At 38.0% G+C, this 5,927-nt stretch overlaps 1 long non-coding RNA gene across 1 annotated transcript; it reads left to right on the top strand.

Moving 5' to 3' along the window:
• The first annotated feature begins 1,176 nt into the window (after positions 1–1,176).
• Positions 1,177–3,391, top strand: LOC132140320 (uncharacterized). Its single transcript, XR_009433774.1, has 3 exons — positions 1,177–1,324; positions 2,737–2,866; positions 2,967–3,391. It is a non-coding gene; the product is annotated as an uncharacterized LOC132140320 (long non-coding RNA).
• Positions 3,392–5,927: the final 2,536 nt, after the last annotated feature.

Genomic DNA, 5,927 nt, shown 5'->3' with positions numbered 1-5,927 from the left:
AGCCTCAAACACACAGCCCCCACACACACATCTTGACCCTGTCTGGAGCGCTAACTTTCAACAACATTCAGGCTGGACATAGTTGGTGTCTATCCTAAACGTGTCTGGTTGATTAAAAAAAGAAGTACAGAGAAAAAAGACCTAAAAGTGGCATTCTTTCTCATGCCCTTATTCACATCTTGTAATACGAAGCCTCTTTTTGGACTCTATGCCACTAGCATCATTTTTGCACTTAAATGTTCATTTGATTTACTTTCTCTTTGTGTTGTCCTCCTCCTTTAACACTGCCCCCTCCCATTTCTGCAGGAGAGGTTTAATTGTAGGGTTACGGGAGCGCAGTGCCCCTGGATGCCACGCGGCCGAACGGGGCCCTACCCTGTCATTTACTCGCGTCAAGCTCGGCTCAGCCATGGGGAAGCTGGAGATTTTCACGGCGGGTCCCGAGAGTAGAGTGGACTTGTCTGCCCCTCAGCGGGGCCATAATGACAGATGCCTTTTAACGGCTGCATGGGTAGAAAAGAAAGGGGGGCAAACTGCGGGGGCTCCTGTCAATGTGAAGGGGGATCATTTTTGTCACCAAGATGTGATGTTTTTAATCTTTTTTCCTGATTTGCTCCTTTTTGATGCCTTTATGAGTTTGTGAGTGCAGTGAGAGTTCATTTGTGTCGTTCTGCTCATGTTTCATCGCGGCTTCTCAGTGTAATGGATGAAGATGAACACAGTTCGTTGTCATGCACTAAGGCCAAATTATTCTTAACTTATCATTGCAGGAGAAATCTATGTATAATAAATAAATATATATATATATATTAAATATAAAATAACAAAAGCAACAAAAATGATAGATATACTGTATAATTTTATATTCTAACATTATTTTATATTTTATAATACATTTAATATACTTGTTATTATTGCCGTTGTTGTCTTATATGTAGTTTATTATCAAATATATTATGAATATTATTTTTATTAATTATAAAATATAAATAAACTGTAAATAATGTTATTAATTATATATCTTTATAAATCGAATGGTAAATATTTGTTATTACATTATTATTATTATTATTATTGTTATTATTTTATTATTACACTTTTTTTTTTACATTTGAATGAAATAACAATTGTTTCATTCAAGTTTTCATGTTGTCCAGATGATGTGTGCGCTGAAGGTGGAGAGCTTTGCTCTGTTATCCTCAGGCAGTGTGTTTGAGATGTGCAGAACAGAAGGGGACAGATGGGCCCAGTGAAAGTCTCCATTGAGAGAGCCTGTCCTCAGGCTCCAGCCCAGCTGTCAGAGAGCACTGAGACAGAGGGAAAGGTGAGATTCACCTATTTGAAAGGCAGACAAGTAACATATGTGTTAGAATTACTAATCTTACACAGAGGTGACTTAGTGTTTGGTAGCTGGCAGACCTGCCCTTGTGTAAATGATAGGCAGATTAAAGAAATCAATGGCCATTTGAAGGGATTATCTGATGGTCATCTCTTGAACGGGGAGGTGATTCCCAACCAGGGGTATGTGTACTTGAAAGGCTTGGATTTTGCGTATTTATGACTGACCGTCAGTCGATTGTGTCACTAAAGTGCATTTAAAGCCACCAAACACAGATTTGGCTCTTTGATCCTTTCACTCATATTTCTACCCCCCCCCCCCCCCTCAACCCCACCATACTAAGACTTTCTTTTTGTATGCATCACATAACCAGCTCCATATGTGTTGCTTTTTAATTATAACTTGCTCAGTTGCTCACTTGGTACAGCATTGCTAAGTGGTCAGTGTTGCAAAGTTCTCGGGGGCAAGTCCCCATGAAATGGCGGTCATGATAAAAGAGCCCAAAAACTTGTAAAAGCTAGCTAAAATATCTTGGTTGCCTCAGCAAATGCATTTATATTTTGCATTCAATTTTGTTAACACTATCGGCTGGTTTTTGGAAGGGTTCATATAGGTGGCACATTATTTTCACACGCATTGAAGTATTAACGTTTTAGCACCACTCATCAGACATTTAATTTCTGAACTGCTGTGATACATACAACAATGTAATAAACCATTGCATTGGTTTAGGTTAAAACTGAATATGCTTTTAATGCTGGATATTTCAATTGTAGTGTCTCAAAATGTGCAAGAAACAAAGTAACCTTCAAGTCCTCCTGGGAAGTTCGTATTTAAAAGTTGAGAAGGCCTAAAAGTCTAACATGTTTTCTCACTGACACCAAACTTGGAAACTCTGGGCGCAAAGAAAATGATTATGACTTTGTGGTGAGGTTCATGTGCACATAACTCGTTATTACAATCTTTCCGACCTGACTTGAATGCATTATAATATAATTTTGCAGAAATTTTGCAACAGGCATATTCAATCAGCAGTAATTAAATATAACAACTTTCTCCACAGTTACTTGAGATATTCATGCCGCAGGATGGTCTTCTCATTAATGTAAATGACAGATATCAGACAAAACATATCTGTTGTGATGTTGATGAAGGGTTACTTGAGTCCTACTGATTTGATTGTGCAGATGCATAAGACAAAAAAGATGAGGAAAAACAAGTTAAAATCTAGTTGAAAAGTTGCACATTTAAAAAAAAAACTATATTTAGCATGTATCAGTAAATAGAGATTACTAACTGTATCAAAGTGTGTGTGTGTGTTTTTTTTTCTCAAACTAACTTCCTATCTCTGCAGTCTTTTACTTGATGACACAAAATAACAGGTTGGACTTTGGCAGGAGTCACACGGATTGCTTTCCTTCAGTTCATTTAGAGAAATCACTCTCGGATGAATACAGGGATGCAAACACTCCCTACACCTTGAAAAGCAGCAGGAACCAGGTTTTGTGCGCAGAGGGCCCTTGTCAGGTAACGCGCAGGTTCTCTCTGTGTTTATCACATCCACTGTCTTCTTTGTCCCTTACACTTCATCCCTGTCTTTTGATTTCTGCTCGGCTGCTCTCCAAAGGCTTTGACTGACGGTGTCACATTAAGCATGGGGAGACACGGACGCTCGGGGAGGGGAGGAAGAGGGGTGGGCGCTCTTTGGCGCAGTAGGTAGAAACTACCGTAATTATAGAGCACAGACACACTGAGGAGGAGAAAAAGAGGCCGAACACGCAGCTCACATTAAAAAAGAAAAGCGCAAAAATAAAAGCAAGTGTGTTTTCATGCTGAAAGAAAAGAAAAAGGGGAAATAAGTGGAGAGAGAGGAAAGTAGGGGTTTGTAATGGGAGGAAAGAGCTTAAACCGAACCAGAATTGTCTGTTTTCAGTGGACGCATGCAACTCTTTGTATGAGCTGCGTGCGGATGTGCGTGTGTTGATGTGTTTCACTTCAAATTTCAATACCTTACTTTTTGTATAGTGAATATTTCACTTGTGTTTCTGGCCCCTTAATAAGTACAGCAGCACTGACACTAATGGCATTAATCAACAGTAAAGATTTATTTATTCATCCTGCACCTGTGCTTTAGGTTTCACTTGAGTCGTTTGATTTGTAAGTCAAAACCTGCAGTATTTTCTGCACAGACTGCTTGCAATCTATAACTTCTGAAGACCTAAGATCCGATGGGGGACAGGCTATCAGACTATTTGAGCTGTTAGACCTGGGTCAAGTCTTTATATATTTGTGTCAAAAATCGAAACTTACCTGAGATGTGGTGGGAGTATAGTGCATGTTCATGACACATTTGGGCTCCCATTTCTTTTCATTTAATCTTCCAACAATTTCCTTAATTTAAAAATTTTAGAAAGTGTATTATGCTCACCAAGGCTGTATTTATTTAATCCAAAATACAGTAAAAACATAACAATATCATTATTTGAACTGAGCTGAGCTGGACGATGACATCACTGTCAATATATATACATATATATTTGTTTTATTAGATATATATACTGTTTTATACTAGTATAAGATATTAGTGTGGTCAGAATGAGCAGAAATACTTGTAGCTGCGTATTAATGTCTATTAAAGTGGCTGATCAATAGTGTAACTTGTTGTGATGTGTGACTCTCAGGCAGAATAAATGAAACCTCCTTATGTAACCTCCCAGCTTTAAATGACTGAACCTGGATGAGCAGTCGTGAATTCAGTCTATTATATATCTTAATATCAGATGCCCTACTCCTACTGTATATCAACATCGCGTTACTAAACCGAAGGATGCATAAGTGTCCAGAAACACTAAAATCTTCACAATATTGATTTAGAAAATTGAGTGGATTGCTGCTACAAAAGAAAGATTTCCTTTAAATGGGTATAAAAACACTCCAAGTCAGGACAGCGGTGGTTGTCTTTACTAGCCTTAAAAGCCCCCTTTTCCACTGAAGACTTGAGAAATTGAAGTGAATGTGAAGGACGCTGCTGAATTCACAAATCTTGTCATCTGGTCTGTGGCTTTTATAGATTGTCTTTTATTTCAAATGTAAAGTTCTGGCTGTTCTGACCTTTTAATGTATGAAGGTTATAATTAACAGAGTGTTCAAGCATACATTTAACAGGTAATAAAATATAAAAAGCTTTCCACCTCAATCTGAATTTTACACCTTTTGTTAGTGTTGTGCTTTTGTTAAAGCCAGTGAATCCGACAGCATCTTGGGTCAAAAAGATGAAATGATGACATTTCATCGAAGCTGCGCTTTTGTCACGACATTCTGCGCTGTATTGTGATCTCTGGGCGGTATTTTATCTTTCCATTTCGCACAGGTCCGGGTCATGTTTAAAATATCGTCAATTACCACTTCGAGTCGAGACTAAGGTCCACCTCACATAAAAATTAAGTGCTTTGAAACCCGCTACTTTTTCCTCGCACAATTATTGAAATTTTGCTTTCAGCCGTAAATAATAACCGTCTCACTTTAGTCATTCACAGCAGCGAGAGCGGCTCTCTTCTCTCGAGGGCAGGCAGGTGCGATGGTGGGCAGGAAAAAGAATCGCGTTGCATATATCTTTATGTATAAAGATGTGAGGTCAAGTCTGGTCGATAGGCAATCTCTCAGCTCTAGCGGAAGTGATGGGACTATTTGAGGCTGGAATGGCTCTGTTGTAGTGGAAGGAAAGGCTAATCTGTTGCAGATGGGTTTGGACCCAGCAGGTGTGCTGGTCAGCTGGTCGTGAGACCTGTGTGGACATGAGCATTCAGAGAGGGGCTACGGGGGCAGCACAGGGTCTGGATGACGTGTCAGTTATTGTGACACCCTCTCACATAGTGTTTAAGACTGCAGGGAACTCTTGTATGGTGTGGACTATTGTTGAAGTGAATTGTAACATGACTGACATTTTCTGCTCAGGTGCATGAGGGTTTTCTTTGTACAATATTGTCTGTTCTTATGTTCGGGTTCATATACAATATTTGGTTTCTCGTTAGTCCTAAATGTGTATTTCTATTCTACTTGCTAAATATTGCACCAAAAAAAAGTGTTAAGTTTTGTATATACGCTATTGTTTAAAAGTTTGAGCTTAGGCAAGTTTTTCAAAAAGTCTACACCAACTTTTTTGTCATTTCCACTCAAATTTTTGTTTTTAAACATGAAATTACTAGAATTGCTCCAATATAATATTTTTTTTCTTTTTCTTCTTCTTTTATGCACACCATGGCTGCATAATCTGATCAAAAACACAGTAAAAGATATTGTGAAATATTATTATATTTAAAATAATTGTTTTCTGTTTTAATATATTTTAGAATGCAATTTATTTCTGTAATGCAAAACTGAATTTTCAGCTCCATTTCTTCAGTGTCACATGATCCTTCAGAAATCCTTCAGCTTTATTTTTATTATCACTGTTGAAAGCAGTGGTGCTGCTTAGTGTTTTGGAAACCATGATACATATTTTGGCAGGATTCGAATAAACAGCATTTATTCGAAATAGAAATCTTTTGTGCTAATTTAAATTTCTTTACTGTCACTTTTAATGAATTTA

The sequence above is a fragment of the Carassius carassius genome, chromosome 5 (assembly GCF_963082965.1).
Source record: "Carassius carassius chromosome 5, fCarCar2.1, whole genome shotgun sequence".
In the NCBI taxonomy this organism is placed as follows: Eukaryota; Metazoa; Chordata; class Actinopteri; order Cypriniformes; family Cyprinidae; genus Carassius; species Carassius carassius.
The sequence above is the reverse complement of the archived record's forward strand: the minus strand, read 5'-3'. Positions and strand labels throughout refer to the sequence as shown.